General features: G+C 45.4%; 1 protein-coding gene across 5 annotated transcripts in view; it reads right to left on the bottom strand.

Moving 5' to 3' along the window:
- The window catches only part of PRPSAP2 (phosphoribosyl pyrophosphate synthetase associated protein 2), a 598,092-nt gene that overhangs the window by 514,488 nt on the left and 55,736 nt on the right, over positions 1-27,868 (bottom strand). The window contains exon 1 of one of the 5 annotated variants that reach the window (XM_085628986.1): positions 16,431-17,488. The exons of 3 other annotated variants lie outside the window; for them this stretch is intronic. The gene's annotated coding sequence lies outside the window, so the exon portion shown is untranslated. Of the gene's footprint in view, positions 1-16,430; positions 17,489-27,868 lie in introns of those variants that run through there. One more of the 5 variants, XM_085628987.1, reaches the window with a different exon arrangement.

Raw genomic sequence — 27,868 nt, 5'->3', positions numbered from 1 at the left:
CGACCGTGGTGAGGAAAATCACACTATTGGCACCCAGTCCATGTACACGTTGCTCCAGAGAGAAACAAATCAAGATGACACCTGTAGGCAACTGCCAAGAGCAACCACCCACAGCAAGGATGCAAGATAAATGAGCATTTTGGTTAACTATAAGGTATGATAAGATCAAAAGGGCATAATGCGACAAATTGGGTCACGACTTGAAGTCCATGTACATCAGCAGCCTGGAAAAGGGAATATTGCCTCAGGATCAACGAATGGCGACCATCGTCACTATATACAAAGAGGGGAAACCCAAAACTGACTGCGCCTCGTACCGGCCCATCTCGCTGCTTAACGCAGAGCCCAAAATCCTTGCTAAAGTACTTGCCAACAGACTTATCAAAGTCATAGGAGACTTAGTGCATCCCGATCAATCAGGATTCATGCCTCGGAGGAACACGGCCTTAAATTTGCGCAGGTTGCATGGAGTGCTGGGCAGGGTGCCATCCATTCAGGAAGATGCAGTTGTGGTGTCTCTTGGCGCTACGATGGCGTTCGACACCCTGGAGTGGCCATATCTTTTTGCGGTACTAGCGAAACTAGGGTTCGGCCCGGTATTCATTAAATGGGTGCAGCTACTCTACAGCGCGCCTATGGCGCAAATTGTTGTAAACAATAAGAAATCCGCTCCCTTCGCTCTCACTCGTGGCACCCGCCAGGGCTGCCCCCTCTCTCCCCTTCTGTTTGCCCTGGCCCTTGAGCCTCTTGCGGCCTGGATCCGTAATGATACAGCACTCCGAGGGCTGCGGTGGTCGAGAGACTGGGAGGATCGCATCTCTCTCTACGCGGACGACATCCTTCTTTATCTTGCCTCACCTAAGAGGTCCTTGATTGTAGTGTTTGACATCCTAGATATATTCGGGAGGTACTCCGGATTCCGAGTTAATTGGCAAAAATCACTCATATATGTTCTCCGCGGGAACCCTCCCGAACTACCTCGAGGCTGCCCCATTTCAATAGTGACTGACGGCTTCAAATACCTCGGTATATTTATCTCCCTTGACCCTGCGACCAGATACACCTGGTCCCTCCCCTACAGAGGTTCAGAAGTGATATCGAGACCTGGAAGCTGCTCCCGATCTCCCTACTGGGCAAGGCAGCCCTCTTTAAAATGATGTCCCTGCCCCGTTTCCTCTATGCATTGCAAAACTCGGCCGATCCCGTCCCCAGCTCCTACTTTAAGGAAATAGAAGGGCTCCAGAGGGACCTGCTTTGGGGTGGGAGACCACGCATAGCCTTAACAAAACTCACACTCAGCTGGTATGATGGTGGAATTGGGCTGCCAGACATACAAAAATACTATTGGGCGGCACATCTCACAGCTATAAATCACAGCACTTACGGTCTCCCCGACGATCCAGGATTCCGTATGGACCGTTGGATCCTGCCCGGAGGGACCTTCACCCGAGCGCTCTATTCCAAACCTAACAGGCATCCACTGACGGGCCCCACTAACCACACAGTAAAGCTATGGCATGTCGCGAACCAATCCCTGGGCTGGACTAACAGGCTAACTCTTGCTACACCACTGTGGGATTCCCAGCGACTGGGAGACTTGGGTGCTTCCAAAGGATTCGACAAATGGGACCTGATCGGGCTCTCTACTATTGGGGACCTTTGGGAGGCGGGGCGGGTAAAACCTTTTAGCACTCTCCAAAAACAATACGCATTGGCGGCTTCTGAGCTTTTTAGATATTACCAGGTCCGCCATGCATTGCACTCTGTGTTGCCCCGAGGCGGCTCCCCGCCGGCTAGCTCGCCATTGGAGGATAGGCTGCTGGATGGTTATCTCCCTGACAGGGCTATCTCTTTAACCTATAAAAAAAACTTAACAACATGAGCGACCCCTTGGTTCAGCTCCGGGAGAAATGGATGGGAGATGGCATTGAGCTAGATGACGAAAGCTGGCAGATTGCGGTCTCCTCCCCCAGGGAGGTCGCTATATCAGCGCGGCTCCGGTTGGTGCAGCTGAAAATCCTTCATAGAACATACATAACGGGCCCCCAACTGGTACACATGGGTGGTCAGACGGACGGGTCCTGCAAAAGGGGGTGTACCCACCGGAGCACCTTCATGCATACTCTATGGCACTGCGGGCCAATCCAAGCATTCTGGCGTAAAACACATGTGGTTATGAGTGAGGTGCTGGGGGTGGAGATCCAGCACGAGGCGCCCAGATGCCTCCTAAATACATGGGAGCCCACAGACCTTTCTACCGGTGCCACACAATGGGTCACGCTAGGCTGTATGATAGCCAAAAGAAACATTGCGCAGCTCTGGGGGGGCCTCACACACACCTACCATTATGAACTGGAAAAAAGACCTTGATTGGTGCATGCAGAGAGAGAAGTTGGTATACATGGCTCGAGGCTGTCCCCGTAAATGGTCTAAGATATGGTCCCCTTGGAAAATATATCATGGAAACATCTGTACCCCCCCCTCACATGCCCGACGATGATGTCTCCCTGTCCCCGTGATTTCCATAATGTATGATTACTGTATTACTATGTATATGGAACCTTGCGATACCCCCTGTATTGACTGTCGGATACTATGCCATGTTGTCGAGTTTGTTCAATAAAAAGATTTATTAAAAAAGGGCATAATGCTCAGGACATTTTAGTAAACAGTTGATGTGGCCAGTCAACAGTAGCAAAATGATCTCTACCCAATTGGAAATGCAAAGATGCCAAATGCGGGTAAAAAGGTTCTTGGCATGGCTTCACCACCTGATTACATTGTTGATAATACAGGCAAATCATTACAGCTTCCAGTGATCAAGTGGCAGGAGCTTATGAAGGTGGGAAATAAAATGCCTAATTAATTTGTCATCGTTGCCTTCCTGCTGTAAAGCCCATGACCTTTCTGCTTTTTTTATTCCCACTTGACACTCTAAAGCACCATGCTAATGACACACAGTGCTAAGAAGAAATAATAACCAAATAACTACCAGAAATGGAAGCCCTCAGAAATGGGATAAATGATTTCATTGTGCACCACAGATTAAAACTGCATTTTGCCGTCTCCATGGGCTTGGGCAACTTTGCCAGCAAATTCTAAAGCAAATGTAGCCAAAATGACAAAACAATGACCAGTTAAAACAAATCTACTAGATCAGCCGATAACAAAACACATGGTATTGAAGGAACACACGATTAATCTGGATTCAAATTACAATAAAAACATTTATGTAAATAGTGAACCGTAAATGATTTAATTGATTCTAAGGACCAACAATTTTGTGATAAAACACTTCAGCCAGTGTTCTTTAAGATTGTTCGGAAGCATGTCTGTTCCTCCGGCATGGAATGAAGTGCTTGTGCCGATAGGATAAAAAAGAGCTGGGTCTGGTAAGATGAACTCAATGGGTCTGCATGGTAAGATACAGTTCATCTATTGTTCTTTTCTAGTTCTTGTGCCGCTGTGTTGAGAAATGTTATTGTCTTACAAGACAGTTGAACAGAGGAACCACCAAGACATTTTATAACTGCCGTTCTGCAAGTCCTTGTTTGCCCCTTTCTCATAAATGGCCGTAGAAGTGTCTTCCTCGTGTTTTGTAGAGTCGGACAGATGCATAATAGGTGCAATAGTGACTCTTCTCCACTGCCACACAGGCGCAGTCCGTAGTCGGCCAGGTACGTTGCCATTGTGGAATAACATCTTTCGTCAGGAAGGACCCCAGTCTCAATAGGGTCAGGTTCCGCTTATAATAGTGAACTGATCTTGCAAGTATGGTTGCGGTTTCAGCTGTTTGTAAGATGGCATCACCATCCATGTGTGTCTTTTATGGGCCAAAGAGGCTTTGTCAATTTGCTGCGATTGTTGTTTAATGGCTTTATAGGTTATTTGTTTAAATGCAGAATATGGCAATGATGTGTGACCGGCATCCTCTAGCTTTAGTACTGAAAGAGCTAGTTTTAAAATTTTAAATATTGACTTTCTCTGCCTGGATTGTTTTTCGACCTCATGCCAGCATTTGATGGGCTAGCGTGTTTTTTTCAGCTTACCTCATTCTCCAGTAATATTTGGCCAGTGCTCCTTGTCTTGCCGGTATCTGGTTTTTTAAACCGTGTTCAAGTGGTATCTGGGCTTGAGAAATGTGACGTGGAATAAGGATCAGTTTCTTAAATAGACTGGATTGGGCTGTATTTAGAGTTGTTGAGTCCTTGATATTTGACATTTCCGAGCCGTATGAGATGAATGTTAGGAATTTAGCTGCTACGACCTTTAATAAATAATTTGTTGAATGGCTGCTTAGTTTTTTTCTGCAGAATTTTAAAAGCAAATAGCAGTTGTTTTGATTTTGCTTGCCCGAGGTCTTGGTGTTGCTTGTAGTTAAGTGGGCGATCTAAATTAACCCCCCCAAATATTTATATACGTCCACCTGCAATAAGATGCTGGTATTTAGCCTCCAGAGAAATTTAGGGCATTTTTTGTGGGTGCTGGACAAGCACAGGACATTCAACCTTTTGAGGTTGATTGTTAGTTGGGCTTTTGAGGTATATTCTGCTGGTTGAGAAATCAACCACTGCAAGCCACGAGGTGTTTGGGAGAGTAGCACTATGTCATCTGCATATTGTAGACTTACTATTGGGACGTTACCCAACTTAGGAAGGTCACCTTGTGTTAGACAAAGATTACTCTCTAAATCGGCTGTGTAGATGTTAAATAAGCTAGGCGCCGAAACACACCCCTGCTTTAACCCCGTTGATGGTCGAGATTTTATAGTTAGACTTCGACCATCCCTTTTTTAGGTCTTGCCTACGCGGCGCACATGCACTGATTAGGAGACCTTTATCCGTCGTACAGCTCTTTTTCAAAGCACATACTCGTGCTTGTGGCGGCATATGCCTTGCGGGAGTGTGCAGCGGCGCGCCACAAGCATGAGTATGTGCTTTGAAAAAGAGCAGACTGCTCTCCCCCGCACGCGCATCACTCGCAGGTTCACCCCTCCACCTCTCTCCCGCTGCAGCCTGCACGCCTTTTTTTTTTTTAAACTGTCAGCACAAGGCATGCGCTTGTTTTACTTCTAATCCTTCATTTGATCCTTTTTTTTTTCAACAATGTCACTCTTTGTGCTGTCTGTTCTTAATCTAAGATATTGACCTACATATAAGCAGTGTTTCACTTTTAACTCAAAGTATCTAATTTGCAACTCTTGTTTAAATGTGTTATTGCTCATCTATTTTTGCGACTCGTTTGTTTTGGGTCACGTTTTGACCTTTCACCCCTCACATCTGGAGGACAACTGGTGTATTATTTACACTTCCTGCTACCAATTGTCGTTTGATCGCTGAAATTGTTTATTCTTGACCCACTTGCTGACATGAGAGTATCTTGAAATCGTACTATGCTGTTATTGGATGGTTTTCACTCGCTTTTATTTGCATCTTGAACCTGGTAAATTAGTGTCTAATAGTTATAGATATTTGTATTTAACCATCACACCGATAGTTATTTTTTTCACTTGAATATGTATTTAGGTGTCCACATATGCGGTAAAAACATCCAGTATTAGAGGCCAGTTTTAACAGGTAGACGTGTTTTTATCTGGACTGCAAAACTTAATTTAATCAAACATTTGCAATGCAATAGGTCTCGCAGTTGTGAGAGTCTGAGCTATTTGAATTGTAAATGGCAATGCCTTTTATTTACGTGTTGGTTTTCAAAACATAAATAAAAGGCATTGTCATTTACAACGTCAATAGCTTAAACTCTCGCAAATGCGAGACCTATTGCATTGCAAATGGTTGTTTTATTTGGACTCAAGTTTGTGAGTACAAGTTGATGATTGCTTCCAATAATTTTGTAGGACTCCCCAAGCTTTCATTTTAGCCCATAACTTGGATCTTGGCACTTTGTCAAAGGCTGCTTTGAGATCTAAAAAGCACGCGTAGAGGATGATTGAATTGACAATTGCTTGATTAGTTAACAGGGTAACTGCCAATATATTCGTTAGGGTGCCCATGCCGGCCCGAAATCCTGTTTAGGTTTTCGGGATTAGGTTTATGCTGCTGACCCAGTCCTCGAGATCTGCTAATAAGTTTGATGCATAGATTTTTGCATCTATTTTATATTTAAATCAATAGTAGGGAAAAAGAAGAGGCTGTGATCCAATCAGCTTCCAGCTGGTCAGTAGTAATCAAAAGGAAAGGATCACTTGTTGCTGGCACCAGGGTTCAGGTGGTTGTTTCCGATATAGGTAAAAAACCCTCAATCACGTAAAGCAGTACGGGGGCGGTATATCTTGGTTCTCCGCCTTGATATTTATATACGTGATAGCATCATCATTGGGTTTTTCCCATGCATCCTCCAACCTGGAGGGAACCACTGGATCTCCCAGTAGTGATCAGGGAAAAATATGATAATAAAAGGTGAGAAGTGCTCAAGTGAAGTGATTGGTTATGATAAAAAATTCCTCACGCTACCTATATTAAAAAAGAAGTTTTTATTCTAATAGGTGCTGGGAAAAGGTTAAAAACATCAAGTTGCAGAATGGACATATTATGAATCCTCTGCAATGTTAATCGTAGTGGTCGGTCGACATGTTTCAGCTCTTAGAGTGCCCAGAAAGGGGTCTGGGAGCTTTCTTCAGGACCTTCAGTGATAAAGTGAATTGGGATATTGTCCAATGTCATGTGGAAGTTCCAGTATCAATTCAATAGGACTTCGTCAGGGGTAGTACCTATATCCAGGGAGGGGGGAGGGAGGAGAAAGGGACAGGCAAGCATAAACGTCCTTGGTTAATGCAGGAAGGGCATATTGGTTAGTCAAGAATGCTGCAAGAGTAGTACAAAAGCAACTATAAATGGCAAATCTTTATATACATGTGGTATACATCTTAATCTGCAAGTGGAGATTTGAACCGTCGGCGGTTAGGAGTGAACTTTAAAAACGTATAGTTGTTAAAAACGCAATGTACTGGCAAAAATATATGGTCAAAAGAATTGCTTATTAAGGGAAATATTTGGGCACTCGTAACCCCTTAATAGAATTGTGGCTCTAAAGCGTGGTTAGTACAGGTTATGAAGGATTGAGTGGACTTAAGACGGTAAGGTACGTGCCCGTCTGTGATGGCGGCGATGTTTGATAACAGTTGTAAAAAAAGTATGTTCCGCATCATTATAAAAGCATGCTGTTGTTGAGGCCATGTGGTAAACATTATGTGCGCTAAGGGGAAAGGCGTCATTAAAGCGAAATGGAAAGTGGTATTGTGCTTTGTAGCAGTGTTAAAACCAAGTGGTAAGTGTTGTGTGCGTTAAGAGGACAGAAGTCGCTAACATTGAGCTTAATGTAAAATGCAAAGCGGTACCTGAGGTGCTCCAATTACGAACTCCGTACATTGGTCAAGGCAGCGGTATTGCTGTACGGATAAAAGAAAAGTGAGGGCGTTACAGAAAAGGTTGCAAAATAACGTTACGTGTCTTCCTGGTTGGGCTGGTATTCAGGTCTCCGTACCGCGATGAGCAGCTACGACTTGTGCTGACTCTAGTTTCCTGTGTTGGAGGAGAATCCGGAGATGTGTTTTAAATAACGAGTTAGGCGCCAAAAAAAGAGGACTGGTGAGGTCCATGTCTGAACCGGAAAACTTTATTGGCCTAAAGCTCATATTGACGAGTGCGTTAATGAGTTAGGTGTGTTTGGATAATTAAAGTCTTGGGCATTTACTGAAAGAAAAAATCGTTTTGTATGAAAAAATCGTTTTTTTGAAGGTCGTTTTATTTGAAAACGGCAAAAATGAAATAGGAAAATGGAGAGGATGCTCAACGTAGCAGTACTCAAATAATCTTGCAAATGTTCATGTTGGGAGTGTAATGTATTACTGTACGTACATCTGTTTATAGTTACATGCTAAGCGAAATGTGAAAAATGGAGGGAAGGATCAACGTCGCACTACTCAAAAAAGTTGCAAATGTTCATGTTAGGATAGGGGTTGTTCAGAAGGAGGTGTAATGTATACCTCTACATACATCTGTTTATAGTTACATGCTTAGCCACGGGATGTCGTCATTCAGTCCTAGGCTGTTGGTCTTGAGGCGGTGAACCCATCTTTGTTCTTTTTGAAAGAGTAGTTTTTCTGCATCAGGTGTTTTAGATGTAAGGGTTTCAAGTATTATCCATCTTAGTTCGTTCACAGTATGTGGGTGATCGATATAGTGAGTGCTCAATTTGGTTGTTCCTCATCTGCACTTAACATTACTTCTATGCTCGCAGATTCTTTGTTTGATCTTACGGCAAGTCATCCCAATATATCTGAGAGAACACGGGCAGGTGATCATATAGATGACATGGGTCGTGTTACAGTTAGTATGTTGTCTCATCGTCCAGGTCAGTTTTGGTGATAAGACTACAGTGTTGACAGGTTCTGTCAAGGAGCAGACGGAGCAATTGCCGCATGGGAAGTGACCAGTTACAGGGGGTAGGGACCACAAGGTGCTTTGAATCGGGTTCGGCTTGGGATCTGGTGGGCGCGTATGTACCAGGATGTCTTTGTAATTCCTCGTTCGTCTGTTGGCAAACATGGGTTTGGGCCAAGTGACAGAGCCAGAGGTAAGGATACGCCAGTTTTTGTTGATGATCTTTTTAACTGAATTTGTTACTGTGCTGTAAGTAGTAACGCAGGTCAATTTCTCAGTTGTTGTGGCTTTCGGTGTTGTCTCCAAAAGGCTCTCTCTTGGCTGGTTTCTTGCTCTCTTCTGGCATTTCTTAATTATTTTCTCAGGATAGTTTCTTTTGCCGAGTTTGGTGCAAAGATCTTGTGCTTGCATCTTATACTCGCTGAGTTCGCTGCAGTTCCTTTTGAGGCGAAGGAATTAACTGTATGGCAAATTTTCTCGCAGAGGGCGCGGATGAAAACTATTAAAAGAGAGCAAGCTATTTTTTGCCGTTGGTTTGAAAAAGGTTTTTGTCTTAATGATGTCATTTTCAACATAGATAGTGAGGTCTAGGAAGTCCAACTGTTCCTTATCTGCGTTATAGGTGAACTTAAGGCAGGGGTCTTGGGTATTGATCCAGTCATGGAATTCTTGTAGATTTGTTTTGGTGCCGTCCCACAACATGATGACATCGTCTATATACCTTTTCCAAAATAGAATTTTGGAAAGGAAGGGGTTGGTGTCATTTTGTATGAAGGTACTTTCAAAATTGCTCACATAGAGGCCTGCCACGCTGGGAGCAAAGGTACTTCCCATGGAAGTACCGTGGCATTGTTGGTAGAGAGTGCCTTCATATTCGAAATAGTTTTCGGTCAGGGCCATTCTGCAACATTCTAAGACAAAGTGTCTCGGTGTATGGTATAGCCATTCTTGTTGGAAGAGTAGATCTTCGAGGGTGTCCAGAGTGGCTTGTTGCGGTAGGCTCGTATATAGGCTTTCTATATCGAGTCCTACAAGAAGCATCGTCTCACTGGAAAAGCTTTTGTCTTTTAAGAGATTGAGGAGATCGCGGGTGTCTTTGAGGTACGTGGATGTACGTTGTACCATGGGTCTAAGGAATTGATCCGCAAATTGGGAAAGGGGTTCGAGGACTGAGCCAATCCCAGAAACTATGGGATGTCCAGGTGGAGGTTTTCTTGCTTTGTGTACTTTCGGAAGAGAGTAGAAGTATGGCGTCCGTGGGAGGGGGGTGCGCAAGAAAGAGGCTTCATTCTTCGAGATCCAACTATTGGTCTCGGCTTCTTCAACCATTAGGTTGATAGTTCTTTGTAATCTCGGTGTAGGGTCAATGGTTATTACTTTGTAGAACTTGTTGTCAGATAGTAACTCCAGACATTGTGTGTTGTAGGCTTCTTTATTAAGAATGACAATGCCTCCGCCTTTATCGGCAGGTTTGATGATGATATTAGGATGTGATTTTAATTCTTCTAGAGCTTTTTTCTCTTTGGTTGTAGTGTTCATATATGGTTTTTTAGCTGACTCGCCAAGTTAGTTGATTTCTTAAATGATTGCTTGTTCAAACACTTGAATCTATACTGGAAATTGGTGGTGCGCTGGACAGAAAGTAGATTTAGGTCTCAAAGAGGTATCTCCTCTGTTAGTGTTTTCTTCTTTGTTTTGGAAGAAGGCTTTGAGCTTGAGTGTTCTACAAAAATGGGCAATTTCGCTTTGCAGTTTGAAAATTTCTAGAGGTGGAGTAGGTACAAAGCCTAGACCTTTATTGAGTACTGATTCTTGTTCTTCCGTAAGTACAGTATCAGAGATGTTGAAGATCAATGAGTCGTGCTTGTGCTCGGTTTCTCTTTGTTCATGTTGGACATGCTCCTGGTTAGTATTTGCCTCTCTTGGTCTATCCAAGTGACACCTCTCCTTCTTCCTCTCTGGTTGGATCGGCCTCTCCCTATCTTTTCCACCCTTTCGTTCAAAATTACCAAGGATGGATGAACCCCTACCAAACAGTACCACCACCATTAGGTCCCTATATGGGACCCTTCTCCCAGCAACCACCGTCTTTTTTAGGGAGAGGCCGATCCAACCAGAGAGGAAGAAGGAGAAGTGTCACTTGGATAGACCAAGAGAGGCAAATACTAACCAGGAGCATGTCCAACATGAACAAAGACAAACCGAGCACAAGCACGACTCATTGATCTTCAACATCTCTGATACTGTACTTACGGAAGAACAAGAATCAGTACTCAATAAAGGTCTAGGCTTTGTACCTACTCCACCTCTAGATATTTTCAAACTGCAAAGCGAAATTGCCCATTTTTGTAGAACACTCAAGCTCAAAGCCTTCTTCCAAAACAAAGAAGAAAACACCAACAGAGGAGATACCTCTTTGAGACCTAAATCTACTTTCTGTCCAGCGCACCACCAATTTCCAGTAGAGATTCAAGTGTTTGAACAAGCAATCATGAAGGAAATCAACGAACTTGGCGAGTCAGCTAAAAAACCATATATGAACACTACAACCAAAGAGAAAAAAGCTCTAGAAGAATTAAAATCACATCCTAATATCATCATCAAACCTGCCGATAAAGGCGGAGGCATTGTCATTCTTAATAAAGAAGCCTACAACACACAATGTCTGGAGTTACTATCTGACAACAAGTTCTACAAAGTAATAACCATTGACCCTACACCGAGATTACAAAGAACTATCAACCTAATGGTTGAAGAAGCCGAGACCAATAGTTGGATCTCGAAGAATGAAGCCTCTTTCTTGCGCACCCCCCTCCCACGGACGCCATACTTCTACTCTCTTCCGAAAGTACACAAAGCAAGAAAACCTCCACCTGGACATCCCATAGTTTCTGGGATTGGCTCAGTCCTCGAACCCCTTTCCCAATTTGCGGATCAATTCCTTAGACCCATGGTACAACGTACATCCACGTACCTCAAAGACACCCGCGATCTCCTCAATCTCTTAAAAGACAAAAGCTTTTCCAGTGAGACGATGCTTCTTGTAGGACTCGATATAGAAAGCCTATATACGAGCCTACCGCAACAAGCCACTCTGGACACCCTCGAAGATCTACTCTTCCAACAAGAATGGCTATACCATACACCGAGACACTTTGTCTTAGAATGTTGCAGAATGGCCCTGACCGAAAACTTTTTCGAATATGAAGGCACTCTCTACCAACAATGCCACGGTACTTCCATGGGAAGTACCTTTGCTCCCAGCGTGGCAGGCCTCTATGTGAGCAATTTTGAAAGTACCTTCATACAAAATGACACCAACCCCTTCCTTTCCAAAATTCTATTTTGGAAAAGGTATATAGACGATTTCATCATGTTCTGGGACGGCACCAAAACAAATCTACAAGAATTCCATGACTGGATCAATACCCAAGACCCCTGCCTTAAGTTCACCTATAACGCAGATAAGGAACAGTTGGACTTCCTAGACCTCACTATCTATGTTGAAAATGACATAATTAAGACAAAAACCTTTTTCAAACCAACGGCAAAAAATAGCTAGCTCTCTTTTAATAGTTTTCATCCGCGCCCTCTGCGAGAAAATTTGCCATACAGTTAATTCCTTCGCCTCAAAAGGAACTGCAGCGAACTCAGCGAGTATAAGATGCAAGCACAAGATCTTTGCACCAAACTCGGCAAAAGAAACTATCCTGAGAAAATAATTAAGAAATGCCAGAAGAGAGCAAGAAACCAGCCAAGAGAGAGCCTTTTGGAGACAATACCGAAAGCCACAACAACTGAGAAATTGACCTGCGTTACTACTTACAGCACAGTAACAAATTCAGTTAAAAAGATCATCAACAAAAACTGGCGTATCCTTACCTCTGGCTCTGTCACTTGGCCCAAACCCATGTTTGCCAACAGACGAACCAGGAATTACAAAGACATCCTGGTACATACGCGCCCACCAGATCCCAAGCCGAACCCGATTCAAAGCACCTTGTGGTCCCTACCCCCTGTAACTGGTCACTTCCCATGCGGCAATTGCTCCGTCTGCTCCTTGACAGAACCTGTCAACACTGTAGTCTTATCACCAAAACTGACCTGGACGATGAGACAACATACTAACTGTAGCACGACCCATGTCATCTATATGATCACCTGCCCGTGTTCTCTCAGATATATTGGGATGACTTGCCGTAAGATCAAACAAAGAATCTGTGAGCATAGAAGTAATGTTAAGTGCAGACGAGGAACAACCAAATTGAGCACTCACTATATCGATCACCCACATACTGTGAACGAACTAAGATGGATAATACTTGAAACCCTTACATCTAAAACACCTGATGCAGAAAAACTACTCTTTCAAAAAGAACAAAGATGGGTTCACCGCCTCAAGACCAACAGCCTAGGACTGAATGACGACATCCCGTGGCTAAGCATGTAACTATAAACAGATGTATGTAGAGGTATACATTACACCCCCTTCTGAACAACCCCTATCCTAACATGAACATTTGCAACTTTTTTGAGTAGTGCGACGTTGATCCTTCCCTCCATTTTTCACATTTCGCTTAGCATGCAACTATAAACAGATGTACGTACAGTAATACATTACACTCCCAACATGAACATTTGCAAGATTATTTGAGTACTGCTACGTTGAGCATCCTCTCCATTTTCCTATTGCATTTTTGCCGTTTTCAAATAAAACGACCTTCAAAAAAACAATTTTTTCATACAAAACGATTTTTTCTTTCAGTAAATGCCCAAGACTTTAATTATCCAAACACACCTAACTCATTAACGCACTCGTCAATATGAGCTTTAGGCCAATAAAGTTTTCCGGTTCAGACATGGACCTCACCAGTCCTCTTTTTTTGGCGCCTAACTCGTTATTTAAAACACATCCCCGGATTCTCCTCCAACACAGGAAACTAGAGTCAGCACAAGTCGTAGCTGCTCATCGCGGTACGGAGACCTGAATACCAGCCCAACCAGGAAGACACGTAACGTTATTTTGCAACCTTTTCTGTAACGCCCTCACTTTTCTTTTATCCGTACAGCAATACCGCTGCCTTGACCAATGTACGGAGTTCGTAATTGGAGCACCTCAGGTACCGCTTTGCATTTTACATTAAGCTCAATGTTAGCGACTTCTGTCCTCTTAACGCACACAACACTTACCACTTGGTTTTAACACTGCTACAAAGCACAATACCACTTTCCATTTCGCTTTAATGACGCCTTTCCCCTTAGCGCACATAATGTTTACCACATGGCCTCAACAACAGCATGCTTTTATAATGATGCGGAACATACTTTTTTTACAACTGTTATCAAACATCGCCGCCATCACAGACGGGCACGTACCTTACCGTCTTAAGTCCACTCAATCCTTCATAACCTGTACTAACCACGCTTTAGAGCCACAATTCTATTAAGGGGTTACGAGTGCCCAAATATTTCCCTTAATAAGCAATTCTTTTGACCATATATTTTTGCCAGTACATTGCGTTTTTAAAGTTCACTCCTAACCGCCGACGGTTCAAATCTCCACTTGCAGATTAAGATGTATACCACATGTATATAAAGATTTGCCATTTATAGTTGCTTTTGTACTACTCTTGCAGCATTCTTGACTAACCAATATGCCCTTCCTGCATTAACCAAGGACGTTTATGCTTGCCTGTCCCTTTCTCCTCCCTCCCCCCTCCCTGGATATAGGTACTACCCCTGACGAAGTCCTATTGAATTGATACTGGAACTTCCACATGACATTGGACAATATCCCAATTCACTTTATCACTGAAGGTCCTGAAGAAAGCTCCCAGACCCCTTTCTGGGCACTCTAAGAGCTGAAACATGTCGACCGACCACTACGATTAACATTGCAGAGGATTCATAATATGTCCATTCTGCAACTTGATGTTTTTAACCTTTTCCCAGCACCTATTAGAATAAAAACTTCTTTTTTAATATAGGTAGCGTGAGGAATTTTTTATCATAACCAATCACTTCACTTGAGCACTTCTCACCTTTTATTATCATATTTTTCCCTGATCACTACTGGGAGATCCAGTGGTTCCCTCCAGGTTGGAGGATGCATGGGAAAAACCCAATGATGATGCTATCACGTATATAAATATCAAGGCGGAGAACCAAGATATACCGCCCCCGTACTGCTTTACGTGATTGAGGGTTTTTTACCTATATCGGAAACAACCACCTGAACCCTGGTGCCAGCAAAAAGTGATCCTTTCCTTTTGATTACTAATAGATTTTTGCCTCTACATCAATGAGCGCTATTAATCTGTAGTTATTTGGATCTAAACGTGCCCCTGATTTGCATATGGGCTGAAAAATGCTGCCACGCCAGGAGTCGGGAAGGGTGCTGGCGGAACAGTTGAGACCAGGCACGACCAGTAAGGATCATAAAAACAGTGCCAAAGAGGTCATTAGCATAATTTAGGAAATAAGTTCTCAGGGTGGAATCTATAAAAAAAAAAAAAAGAAATAAAGGCAAACAGAATTAGAGACTGCTGCACAACAAGACCGTGACACGAGGGTTGCAATTTGCTTAACTTCAGAATGAGGGCTATATTCCCAGAATGGTGGTTAAGAAAGTTGTTCTATGTAACTCCGAAACAAAATACTGCTGGCCACGAGTTTGATGCACGGCACAGTGAACCCAATCTTCTGCCGCTCCCTGGGAAGATAAACCGAGTATCACCTATGTGAATACAACTTTGTCAACGCCTGTTATTTGCACCGTTCCCTCTGCAGATGAGACACACACAGGAATATTCATAGTTCCTTAAATTGAATATCAAATTCGTATGCCGTTTTGATTTCTAAAGAGCATTTCACATCATCTGTAGAAGACGACTTCACGATTCCTACATTATTTTTTTCCCCAATTGTTGTGTTAATGTACACTTTTTTGGTTCTAAATTGGTCTAATGTGACAATCAACCTTTCTTTTACTACAGAAAAATAGAGATCTATGACAGCACTGAAGCTCCTAAACTCCCAAAATCACTACCAACTTCTTCCTGAACTACCAGAATTCAAGTGTTTCTAGGTCGCATGGGCGGGTAGGGCTATCACTTGCACTGTATGCATGTATATGAAGGTCATATTACATCCGTTGAGAGTCGAGTATATTTTTAAAACAGACACTTCCGCCGCTTCGGTAGCACAAAACTGTTACACAAAATAATTATTAAAAGGCACTGATTAGTCGGTTCAACATTAGGGTGGGGGCGCTGTGACGAACATGTGGGTGCAACCAAGAGATGTATAGCCATGAACTGTGCTTCACTCCTGAAGCCTTTTATGACTAATATATTAAGTCTCATGTGTGCCCTTCCAGCCTGGCTGCGTGGAGAGAGCCCATTTACAAACAGATGCTGCTGCTGCCGCCTGCTGGAAAACATAAAGCAAATATTTATGGAAACCCAAGCGCTAAGGGCTTGCAATAGCACCAATCACTAACAGAGGAGAGCACAGTGGGGTAGATCGTTGCGGGAACTCGGAGCAGAAGCCTCTCTGAATTTCACGTTCAATATACTGGCAACAGAACGCTTAAACAATATGTTATTAAAAAGTGTCTCAAAGTTCATTATAAACAGAAACAATTATATTAATTATAAAAATATATTAATAGTTAATTCCTGTGATGAGTACATGAGAAGTATCATGTCCGCTCGAAGAGCACCAGAACCGCATGAACAAATTAAAAGGAAATGGTACCTAGGTTAAAAATAGACTTCTGTTTATTTCTAAGGATACACGTGCTATGGCCATCTTCCGATGTCAAGGGAGGAAGAACTCGAACATCAAAAACAACGTACACCTACTGTACCAAGAAGGAACGGGAAAAAAAACGTAGAACATCAGATGGGCTACAGAATAAAAAAAAAAACACCATGGCAATCCCAGCCATCAAACCTCGTCTTTCTATGGCTTTACACCAACCAAACCGACCTATTTGCCTTTAACTGCCATTCTCCTTTCTATGGTTACCTTGGGTGGGCAGTAGTCCAGAATGCCGCCGAAGAGCCAATTATTTGAAAAAGAAATCCGTGGTCCGCTATTTACTCCCTTAACGGACGTCTTCTTTCTTGTAATTATTGCAAGCAGGGCCGGCGTGCGAGTGCCTCAGGTGCTCACAACCAATCAAGCAGTTCAAAACATATTCGATTGGGCAGTAGTACAGTGTGGTGCTCTTGCATTCGTCGGAAGAACTCGTATTACAGGATTGGCTAACGGAGTTCTTCTTTATTTCCCGTAGGTTGTAGAACATGGGAGAATGTGGTGCGAGTTTCGATTGGCTGAAGCTACCTTTACTGATGGTTTCATTGGCTGAGGGGGGTTTCTGGGAAGTGGCTTAGAAATTGTACCTGCTGCACGTACGACGAGCTTCTGTTCCATAGAGCAGGCAGTCTTCTGAGTGTTGAATGAGTGATTTTTGAGGATGCATCAAAATGAGTCGGAGCCCGGGCCTAAAGCATCTTAATGGGCACCACAACCAGCGTGAAAGGGATGGTGGTGACTAGGGACTTCAGGGCTGGATCCTGTAGTCACTCTGGGCTCCGCCCCGTATTAGGTTCTGTGGCGCCATCTGCCTTCTAATAGCCATCCGACTCATGCCGCGATAACGTGTTTCCTCCCATGGCCCTTCCCTGACTGTACCACACCCTTCTTGGCCCGTGACAGAACACCGGCACCTGCGCCCTGAGGCCGCGTCGTATTGGTTGGTCCCCGCATCGAACGTCTCCTTGGCACGCTCCTCCACAGGTCACGGCGAAAAAGTCTTGAATGGCCTCTGCCCCACCCCTGATCCGAGCTCATCATGCATGGCTGCCAAGGTTCCAAATTGCTATGTGTAACATTCTCAAAATTTCATTGTAATTATGAGTGACATCGGCGACATTGAGTGACACTTTCTCGCTACCAAAATCAAGTAACAATCCAAGGTGATCAAGTCCGGTCCGGGCGTAGTTTAACTTTTATCCATATAGGCAGGGCTTTAAGTGGGCCGGCTGTCACCGGTGCTGAGCACCGGCAGTTTTTTAAAGGGGGGCTCGAAACGGGTCCAAAGGGCTCTGATTGGAGCCCTGGAACAGGCGGTCCGTTTTCCCCACGACTGCAGTGACAGCAGGCACATCGATGTGCGCGCGCTCACACTTCTCACTAGTGGAGAAGTTACGGCATGACGTCATGCCAGGTGAGCGTTGTAGGGGAGGGGAAATCCTCTACAGTGAGTCCTTTTCTCAGGATTTCTCTTCTTTCTGAAATTCAGAAGCAGCAACATTGCCGTGGTGTCAGTGCACCAGGACTTTAAGTGCAAGCCTTTTCAATATTATATACAAGCCGTAGTTGCTGCTATTTTAGCTTGCGTGTTTTAAGCCATGCCCTTAATTACTTGGGCCACGCCCTTTGAGAGACACCCCCACACAGTTTTTTCATCCCATTTAAAGCACTGCATATAGGAAATCTGGTAGCCTGTAAGCGGTGTGTACATGGGGCATCGCGGCTCCTTGGTTGTGAACAACATAAGATAAGGGTGGCCAACAGCGTCAGTGAAAGACGTTCATTATGCTGTCTGGAGTGGGGTGGGGGGCAGACGCACGAGAGTTATGTCAGAGATATGCGCTCGCTCAGGGCTTTAAATCGGCCAGGTTCTGGCGGTGCTTTAAAAGCAGGTGCCGAGACGGGTCCCTATCCCGGCTCTCCATTTTAACTCTCAGGTTTTTTAAAAATACCTCAACTCTGCAATAGTACAACCCCTCACTGCCTTAGATGTAACTTCAACTCGGTTTTCAATTGTTTATAGTGCAAACTGGAGCAGTTTTCTCTTTACATGACTTCCTGTTATATTGTACAAGGGCATGTGCATTTTTTGTATCACAGGACGTCAGGCTCGACCTGTTTTCTCAGCTTGACTGCCATAGCTTTACTCCACAACCTCGCCCCCAAGAGCATTTTCAATATTATATACAACGAAGGGATAGTTGTTGCTTATTTATCTTTTACAACTTACAACCATTGACAAAGCCAATTGTCCTAGCTTGTGGTAGGTGTAATGTTACTTGTTGTTTTATATATCTGGATGAATGGGCAGAAGCAGCAAAATAACAGTGGGGCAGCACATTATGCTAAGCACAGATTTATAGCTTAAGTGTTTGAAGCCATGCCCTTAATTACAGCGGCCACGCCCCTATGAGAGACCCTCCCCCAGTTTTTTCATCTCACTTAAAGCCCTGCTCTCGCCTGACTTCCCTGTGATGCCGACCACAACAAACACAATATCATCCAGGGTCCGGCACCGTGACTGCTTTGCAACCCACTGACGGTGGGGCAGGCGCCTTGCAAGAAAATCACCAACACAGGCAGAGCACTAAGCAGCAGCCAGTCACAGAGCTACAAGGTGTGGGGAGTAGTACTACTAAGTTACATTATAGGATGATGTTTAGGGTTGATACTGCACTGCTCAAGGCTTACTGTAAGGATTTACAGTTCAGCAGTGGTTAGGGTTTGAATTTGGATGGGTTTTCAGTGAGGGTGATTACAAATATTTTTCTTACTGAAGACTCAGTTTTAGATAGTCCACTGTGGTGGGTAAAGTAATGGTAATTAAAACATCTGTTTGGAGTTTCATTGTGAAGGATTCTCAGGAAATGGCTTCTGAGTAACAGTATCCAGGTCTTCTTGCACAGTGCTCCTCTGTCCGAGACACACTGCCAAAAATGCCATCTGCCACATGTTTTTTCCTCCTTGCTTAACTTTCCAGTTGGAGTGCTTTGACTCTACTGTCCGCTGTGCTAGCTCTATTATAAAGACACTACATGGAGTAAACAGTCGATCCAGAAGTAAGGATGAAAACACAGTCACAGCATTTAAACCCACACGAGCAGTATCCACTCGATAACATATCACTGATAGGGTGGAGAAAAACATAGCATAGTTCATAATATAATAGCTTCAGTTGGCATTCAAGAGTCCCTTTGCTGGTCTGCAGTCTACCATTACTAATCTGTATCTCAGTAAACATCACTTCATTAAAAATAATATATATATATACAGTACGTTTCATCTGCAATAAACGTTCTTGTAAAATATAAGAAGGATGCCATCTCGTCTAAAGCTTTATTTTCAACACAATGGCAACTCCATTTAGGTTATTTCAAATAAACAAAATGTAAGAATTACGTCAATGATAAAAAATATAAAATACGTAACGAGGAAGTGGGCAAAGACATTATATTCTCAGAAACAATGCAAAACTTGATGACAGATAGCAAATATTTATTTTTTCCGGAAAGACTATCCAGCCTGCTAAGAGGTACAGAAACATTTCATCCACAATCATAAAAAAGCTGAAGTCAAGAAATTGTTATGAAATGGTTAGAAAGCAAACAATCATTGGCATAGCCAATAGGTCTCGCTTTTGGGACCTTATAAGTATTTAGTTAAGCAGCAGAATATCTTTTGTGCAACAACATCAACCATTGCTTGGCTGAACACTTATAAGGTCCCAAAGGCAAGACCTATTGGCTATGCCAATGATTGTGTGTGTGCGCAAAGGGCATGGATGGGAGAGGGAGTGGTGTGTTAAAGGGCCCTAGAAGAGTGATGGTGTGTTGTTTCAGAAGGACATGTTCCCATCATTTCTAGGTCACAACGCAGCACCCATCCAATGTTTTACAAAGTGCCAGTGCTAGTTTTGGTCACACGTTCCTCCCTCTCAAGCCTGGCAGGGCTTGGGTGGAGCTATCCTAAGGACACATTGGTAAAGAATGCAGGAACACATAGTTTCTGCTGATATGGCTGAGTGGTGAATTTCGGAACAGGGGTGGAATACTAAAGAATCATGAAGAGGAAACAAATAACAAGGCCCGATACTCATTGCAAAGTTTAAGGGCGCAATCTAATGAACTCATGTGAGTCAGGCGGGCCTGATAACACATCAACTCCACTGAGAAATCTCCCACTCTCTGGTCATCAAAGCCACAATAAGACCAGCGCTGCATGTTTGGAGTGTGTCGTCTCAGCGCCTAGAGTACTGGTGATATCACGGCATACGCTTTTAGGTCGATCTTATTTTGAAGGTGGAGTGGTGCATGCAGGGCTCGAGTCGGGGTACCACGCGGGTGGACGGCGTCCCCTCACTTATTTTACCGGGTTTTTACCGGGTGGACGCCGTCCCCCCTGCCCAAAAGCTGGACTTTCAATGATGGCATTACTTGCCCGCACGGCCGCCCCGTCGATCTCCCTTTACAGAGGTGACCCGAGAAATCCGTGGGATTGGAATTTTACTTGCATTATTACTATTATAATATTATGCATAACGCAAAGCAAGGAGAGTTGTAACCAGGACTGGCTGACATCGCCCACGACAGTGGAAAACTTGGGAGCTCGATAACTGGTGCAAATGGAGGCACACATTCACTCTTTGGCCTCTCTGGGGCGCGATCGGAGCTCATTCAGAACACTGCTCACGCGCTGGCTTCTCTGATGCAATCGCATCTAAGGGGTGAGCGAGGGGAGGCAATGAGTCTGATGGTGCAAGCCACCTTTTGTGACGTCACTTCCTGTTGTGACGTCACTTCCGGTGACACCACCTAACTTGGAGCGTCCCCCCACTTCTTTTTTTAGGACTTGTGCCCTGGGTGCATGTGGTTTTCAGTATATATAGTTCAGTTTGCAATTTTGTTAGCATAATGCAATTGAGCCTCTGCTCAACTGCCATGCAGCCGTGTAATAAACATGGGGTGGTTTAAGAACAATGTTGGCTTGTGTGCTCGAATTATCACGTAACTTTTTTTTTCTTGAAAATGTGAGCGAGTGGCTGTCTCTCTGAGTCAGCTGTCGGTACTGCACTTGTGTGATGGGGAGGGGCTGACCCCTACCAAACGGTGAAATCACAAGGATCGGTGTGAAGCAGGTTATGCGCTGCCTCCTCCGAAGATCTGGCCGCAGAGGTATAAAGGGATTATGGGGCGACGGACTGGGCGCGGCACTGCTCAAGTGGAGGGGGTATGGACGGCCCAGAGCTGGCATTACTTTAGAAGCCCCAAAAGAAACAGAGTGTCTCAACCCTGATGTTTACGATGCGGAGTAGAAGAGGGAAAGGATCGGGTTCGAGTCTTGCTGAGTCTTTAACATGTGAACTAAAAATATTGATTGGAACAAATAAAATGAACAATTGCATGATTTTAATAAACAATGCATGCAGATTTAAATTAATGAAATTGGGGAGGGGTTGACCCTTACTTAAACGTTAAATCACAAGGATCGGCGTGAAGCAGGTTATGCTCTGCCTTCTCTGAAGATCTGGCCGCAGAGGTATAAAGGGATTATGGGGCGACGGGCACGAAGGGAGATTGTGAAGCTTTGAAGTTTAAAAGGAAGACAAAGAGGCACGGGCATTGAGAAAGGCAACGATCGGCGTTTGTGAAAACCCAGTGCATCTACAAACAGAACAAGCCCGGGAGTGGTGCGCGCGCGCGCTCTAAAAGCAATTTTTAAAAAAAGCATGGCGAAGGTGTGTGCGCACGCAAGTGGAAGGGGTGGGGGGAGTGATCGCGCTAAGCAGCAGCTGTTTGCTCTTTTTCAAAGCACACACTCGTGCTTGTGGCGCTCCGCTGCGCACTCCCGCAAGCTGTATGCCGCCATAAGCACAAGTATGTGCTTGGAAAAAGAGCTGCACGACGGCTAAAAGTCTCTTATGCAGTGCATGCGCACTGCGTAGTCGAGACCTAAAAAGGAGAGACGCAACAAAGTACTGTGAAGTAAGTCATCTTGACTTGGAACACAGCGTTACTCTCTGGTGGCTGCAAACAGAAGTTACTGTATTTTTCTTTGCATTGGTGAGGAATGTTGCGGGAGCTGAGAATGGTGGGGGGATGTGAAGGGGCTTAGTTGACTTGCTAATGCCTTAACACTACTACTCTTGCAACGGCCGCAGTCTAGTCAGGAGCCGGTGGGATTCTTGAGGCTCAGCTGCAAGCACTTTCTTGTGTGGCATGATGGCTCAGGAGGCAGTATACATTACTGACATTTCAGCGTGGCGCACAACACTAGCAGTACGGGTACTACAGCCAAGGGACCTGTCAACCTTCTGAGCATAAGTGCCACAAGCTCGCTCCGCCTGCGGCCCACCTTTACATTTCTGTCTCTGCTGCGCAGCCACTTGGCAAATGCTTACAGTCACTCTCATGACGTTAGGTCATGTGAATCAGAATGCTGGGACTGGGTAAATGCATCCACAGCGAGCACAGCTGACTCCGCCCCTAAGCAGCACGGACCCCCGCTGTCAACTTTGCTCAGACAGTGTTAATTACTATACTGCAGCACTCCAGCTTGACAGCTGAGGAGGCGCTATAATGCGTGATATTTTATTTTTTAATGCGGGGACTTGCCTTTAAATGCGTTAGGCTAACACGTGATGCAGGCCACTTGGCAGGTCTGCTAACTCATCTGTGCTCGAGGCGCCACACATATGCAGATGCTAACTCGTGAAACCTTTTCACAGTCCTGTTAAATCTACGGAATGCCGAGACATTTCCAGATTTCATTCAGCACTCCAGTCTAGTGCTCTATGATTTGACGCACGCAGATATCAGCCTGGATAAAGGTAATTATGCTGAGTTGCTTCTTCATATTTTTATATTTGCGGACTACTATTGCACCTACAGTGAGTTATTTCCAATAAAAGCAAAAATATCTAGCCACGACAAAGTTAACTCTAGTAGAAATATCTTGGTTCGGTTCGAATTCTGCCACATGCGAGCTTTGATTGAACAAGAGTATGATGTTCGGAACTACCACCATAGTTTAGTTCCAACGCACCCCGGGCTTCTTTTTTTTTTTTTTTTTTTTTTTGAAAAACCTTTATTGATATTTCGAACAATTACACGTATGGGCCTACAACCCCCGGGGCCGGCCGCTAAACAGTCAGGATAACAGAAAGCAATTTTATCACAGTCAGCACCTCGGGGAGCAGAATCTCGATGCTAGCATACTCTCAGTCTCTGAACAGCCCAAGTAGGAGACCAGGATAATAAAGGTTTACATTTTATAATAGAGGAGGATGGAAGGATCAGGTGCCAAACAGTTTCCCAGCAGCGAAAAATGGCAGGCAGAATGATGAACGTAAACAATAAACAGCAGTCTATCTAAGCAATGGCGCTGAAACAGGAAGTTCAGGATGTGGGGAAATATCACGGCCATTTGCGCCTGCAACCCCCTGCCCTAAGACCCAGGAAACACCACGGAAATTATGGCACTCAGGAAACAGCAGTGATTAACAACAAAGGAGTTCTACCAGGCTGATCCCAGAAAAAGACAAAGAAGAATAAGAGAAGAAAAGGAGGCCATGGAAAAAAGGGCTTAAAGACTAAAGAATCCCCTCCCCCAACCCCCCACCCTGCACCTCTGCAGATGAGTACGGCCCCCCCCCCCCAGCAGTGTGGCTGTCGCCCCGGAACCAGACCCGAAATATAGAAGAAACAGAGAAAAAGGAGTAGGAAAAGAGCCCCCACCAGACGGGGGGGAAGAGAGAGTATTAATAAACTGGAGGAGGGCCTGCAAAACATGCCCCCGGCTTCTCCCTCCTGCACCATATATTTCCCCGCAAAGCATACAATAAACAACACAAAATCGACCCTGTCAAAGAAAAGTAAGGAGCATTACGCACTTAGTACACTAACCGTTATGCCGTGAGAGCACGCAACTCCCGAGCCCGCCCGCCTATTAGATGACCACCTCTGAAGGATCAGCCTTATCCTTGGCCACTCTTTGCAAACCTACCCATGCATACCCATCGACCCAGTGCCATGTCCAATGTTACAAGGAAGAGAAGCGGCCAATAAAGATCAGGAAGCGACACACACAGGTAGGGTAGAAGGCTCTGAAAATCGACACAGTCAGCTCTATGGAGGGTCGGCTTTCCCAGTGCTGCCCCAGGATTTACACTGCACACCAGGTCCAGGAAGGCGGAATCAGCCAGAGCAGGCGACCGTTGCTTGGATATTGCCTGAGTCGCCGGAGGCCGCGCACGGGACAAGGCCACCACCCCCCACTCAGGTCCAAAACCTCCGGAACAGACCAGATCCACAGCCAGCTGATCGCACGTTAGTATACTGTCCGGAGTGTCCAGGTGTGCACTATTCACAGGGGCGGCCACGACACTGTCCTCCCGTGTGCAGTGTAAGAAGTCCCAGCGTACCTGGGGACAGGCAGGCCGCAACTGTTCCGACGCTGATGTCACTCCATCGAGCTTACTCCCCAACACCCAGGCGCCGTGAACCAAGGTGCAATGAAGGGCACCGAGAGCTTCGAGAAGGTCACCGTACCCCAGTACAGCTCCCGGCGCTCGCTCCGCTACGCTCCTCAGAGTCGCACCCTCCCAATCCTGCTGCAACCCAGTGTACAGGATGGTGGACTCTGTCCTACCAAAATGGCCGCTGGGTAGGTCCAACCCAGATCGGGACCGGGACTCAGGCACAAACGCCTCGGGTTCCATGTCACTGGAAACAGGGTTCCGGGGGCAGGCAAATAATGTGTCCGGTGTGTGGTCACGGGCCACAGTCATCCCCACCACGGACCAGCGCCCGCGAAAATCCGGGAGCAGCCCGCAAGAATCGGGGCGAGTTACGGGCGGCGTCCGGGCAGCTCACCGGCGAAGGCTGAGGCAATCACCGGAGAGTCTTGGAGTTGCCACCTCGGGCACGCACTCGTTCCGCCACTCTCAGTGGTAGGAACGACCACGGCGAAACGTAGGCCGATATTCGCACCGCTCCGGTAGTCCGACTCCACCCAGTCACCAACGGCCGCTGTTGTTGAACTGCCGCCCGGCCATGGTGTCCACTCGAGGTCCCGGTTCCAGGGTTGCACAGGCCGCAAACTTCAGACGGACATTTCTACGGCGGTACCGCTGCCAGAAACTTCGGGGTCACACGATCGGTTGCCGCTCTTGTTCACCAACACGGGCAGATAGCGCAGTCTAAGGATCTCATGCAGGATATCTGTGCGGGGTGCGGAGGTTCACGGAGCCGGGAGCCTACGCTGCCGTCCCGGTCGCCATCTTGGCTCCTCCCCCTGCACCCCGGGCTTCTTGGTTCACTCTGGACTTAGTTCTTTTGAATAGAAAATCCTGTAGATGGAAGAAAAGTGGCTTGTTACACGCTATTAACCATACATGCCAACAGTCCAGCATCCATTTTAGGACATCCTCATCCCTACTTTTCATCCCTATTTCTCATCCATCATCCCTACTTTTAATCCCTATTTCTCATCCATAATCCCCACTTCTCATCCCTGCTACTTATTCATCATCCCTACTTCTCATCACTGATTCCTGCTTCTCGTCCATCATCACCCACTTCTCGTCCATCATCCCTATTTCTCATCCATCATCCCTACTTCTCTTCCATCATCCCTACTTCTCATCCCTTCTTCTCATTCATCATCCCGTCTCATACCTACTTCTCATCCATCATCCCTACTTCTTATCCTTGCTTCTAATCCCCTCTTTTCATCCATCATACCTGCTTCTCATCCCTACTTCTTATCCATCATCCTTACTTCTCATACATCATCCCTACTTTTCATGAATCTTCCTTACTTCTCATGCATCATCTGTTTTCTCTACTCGCCCATCTTCATCATCCCTACTTCTCATTTATCATTCCTACTTCGTTCCCTACTTCTTATGAATCATCCATCATCCCTACTTCTCATCCACCCTCCCAACATCTCATTCCTCATCCTTCAGTCATACCAACACACTTTCAATGTTGTGAAACACAGCTTCACACTGATTGGTTGGCATCAGCCAATCAGCTTTAAGAGCGAGGGCTTCATTCTATTGGTCTAGCCACTGAAAAACAAAGCCTTCTCTTTGCACATTGTGTAGTTTGCTTCCAGTGAATCCAAGGCTGTACAGCATTTAATTTTATTTAATTCTATGTCAGGACTGGAGGCTTCGGATTATGCTTCTCCTTTGCTATTTATTATTGCAAACTTAACAGCAGCCATTCAAAATAGACTTTTTAAAATAAACCACATTTCCCATAAACCTTAATCATGACATCGTATCTCCTGCACCAGTCACTGTCTCTCTTATCACTTTAGTGTACACTTTCTTTGCTGCTCCTCGATCAGTTAAGTGCATTTTTCTTATTTCCTTTACTTATTGGTATGTACATTATTGTTTGTGCGTTGAGAGCTAATCAATAGGGACACAGCCACATTTGTATCGGTGCCTGGGAGGCAGAGTGATGTAGCACGTAGGACTTACAAGTCCTCTTTTAACTTCATTGCCCGCGTCTTACGCAGTGGGTATCCTGAATTGTATCGGGTTGTGCAAGCCTGACGCTTATGCTCCGCAAGTACGAGCTTGCTTCCGCATTCCTTTTCTACTCCGCGTCTGAGCCAGAAAGAATCGCCTCCCCCACACCTACAGCCTAGGCAAGTACAGGCCATCACAGGAAGCTTCCTGAGGCACTTGAAACACTGCCTCAGAGCCACGTGTTACTCTATCTCCACTGCCTCCCTACTGTGACTGCTTGAGGTTGCCCCCTGTACAGTTTACCTTGCACATCTTTTACCAAACCAGCTGCCCAGCCATGGCAGAGCACAGTGAGGCCACAGTCATGCCCATTGATACTGAGGAGGATGACCTCACTCTAGCAGACGACCTAGTCGCTTCCTCTACGCTTCAGTAACTCAGTCTGTTAATAGGGCCTTGGCAGTCACCCTCCAACCCATTACCCTCTTCCTGAGGAGGTATGCTTTTTCTGTGCCCCCAGTGGACCCAGCTTCCCCTGGGATGCACACTTCCAGACGTGACGCTGCCGCCCCAAAGTCCAGTGACTGGCCCTATGCATTATCCATGACTCGCATGTCTCAAGACTTGCCAGACCACACGTACTCTGCACTTGAGCCATCCACTAGCAGTCTCTCCAATCCCCGCACCCCACCGGGGGCATGACACAGACAGTACGAACACACCCTCTTTTGACTCTGACGACAATTTCACCCAACGCCACAAATACCAATGCTGGATCCAGCACGATCAACCCTCTGCTGCCTCCTTCTACGCCCCTACTGATCCCAGCTCTGGACTTTGACCCTGATGCTATCATTCACCACTACTCTTGTGACTGGACTCCACTCCCTGCTGTCACGGACTACGTCCACAACCAGCTCCATTAGAGCTATGACAGAGATGTCTATAATCGGCTCCGCTCCGAGTGCCCCAGACCAGATATTCCAGAAAAAGTGGCAGAGACCCCTGAACTTGACCCCAACTTGGCCACTTTTCTGACGCGCTTCACCGAGGACCCCAAGTAGGGGATTGACAGGTCCTTGAAAGCCTGTCAAGGTAAGGTCCTAGACCTGACCGGGCCATTATGTAAGATACCTGACTTGGCGATAGTCGCCAAGAAGACAGA

The sequence above is a fragment of the Triturus cristatus genome, chromosome 10 (assembly GCF_964204655.1).
Source record: "Triturus cristatus chromosome 10, aTriCri1.1, whole genome shotgun sequence".
Classification (NCBI taxonomy): Eukaryota; Metazoa; Chordata; class Amphibia; order Caudata; family Salamandridae; genus Triturus; species Triturus cristatus.
The sequence above is the reverse complement of the archived record's forward strand: the minus strand, read 5'-3'. Positions and strand labels throughout refer to the sequence as shown.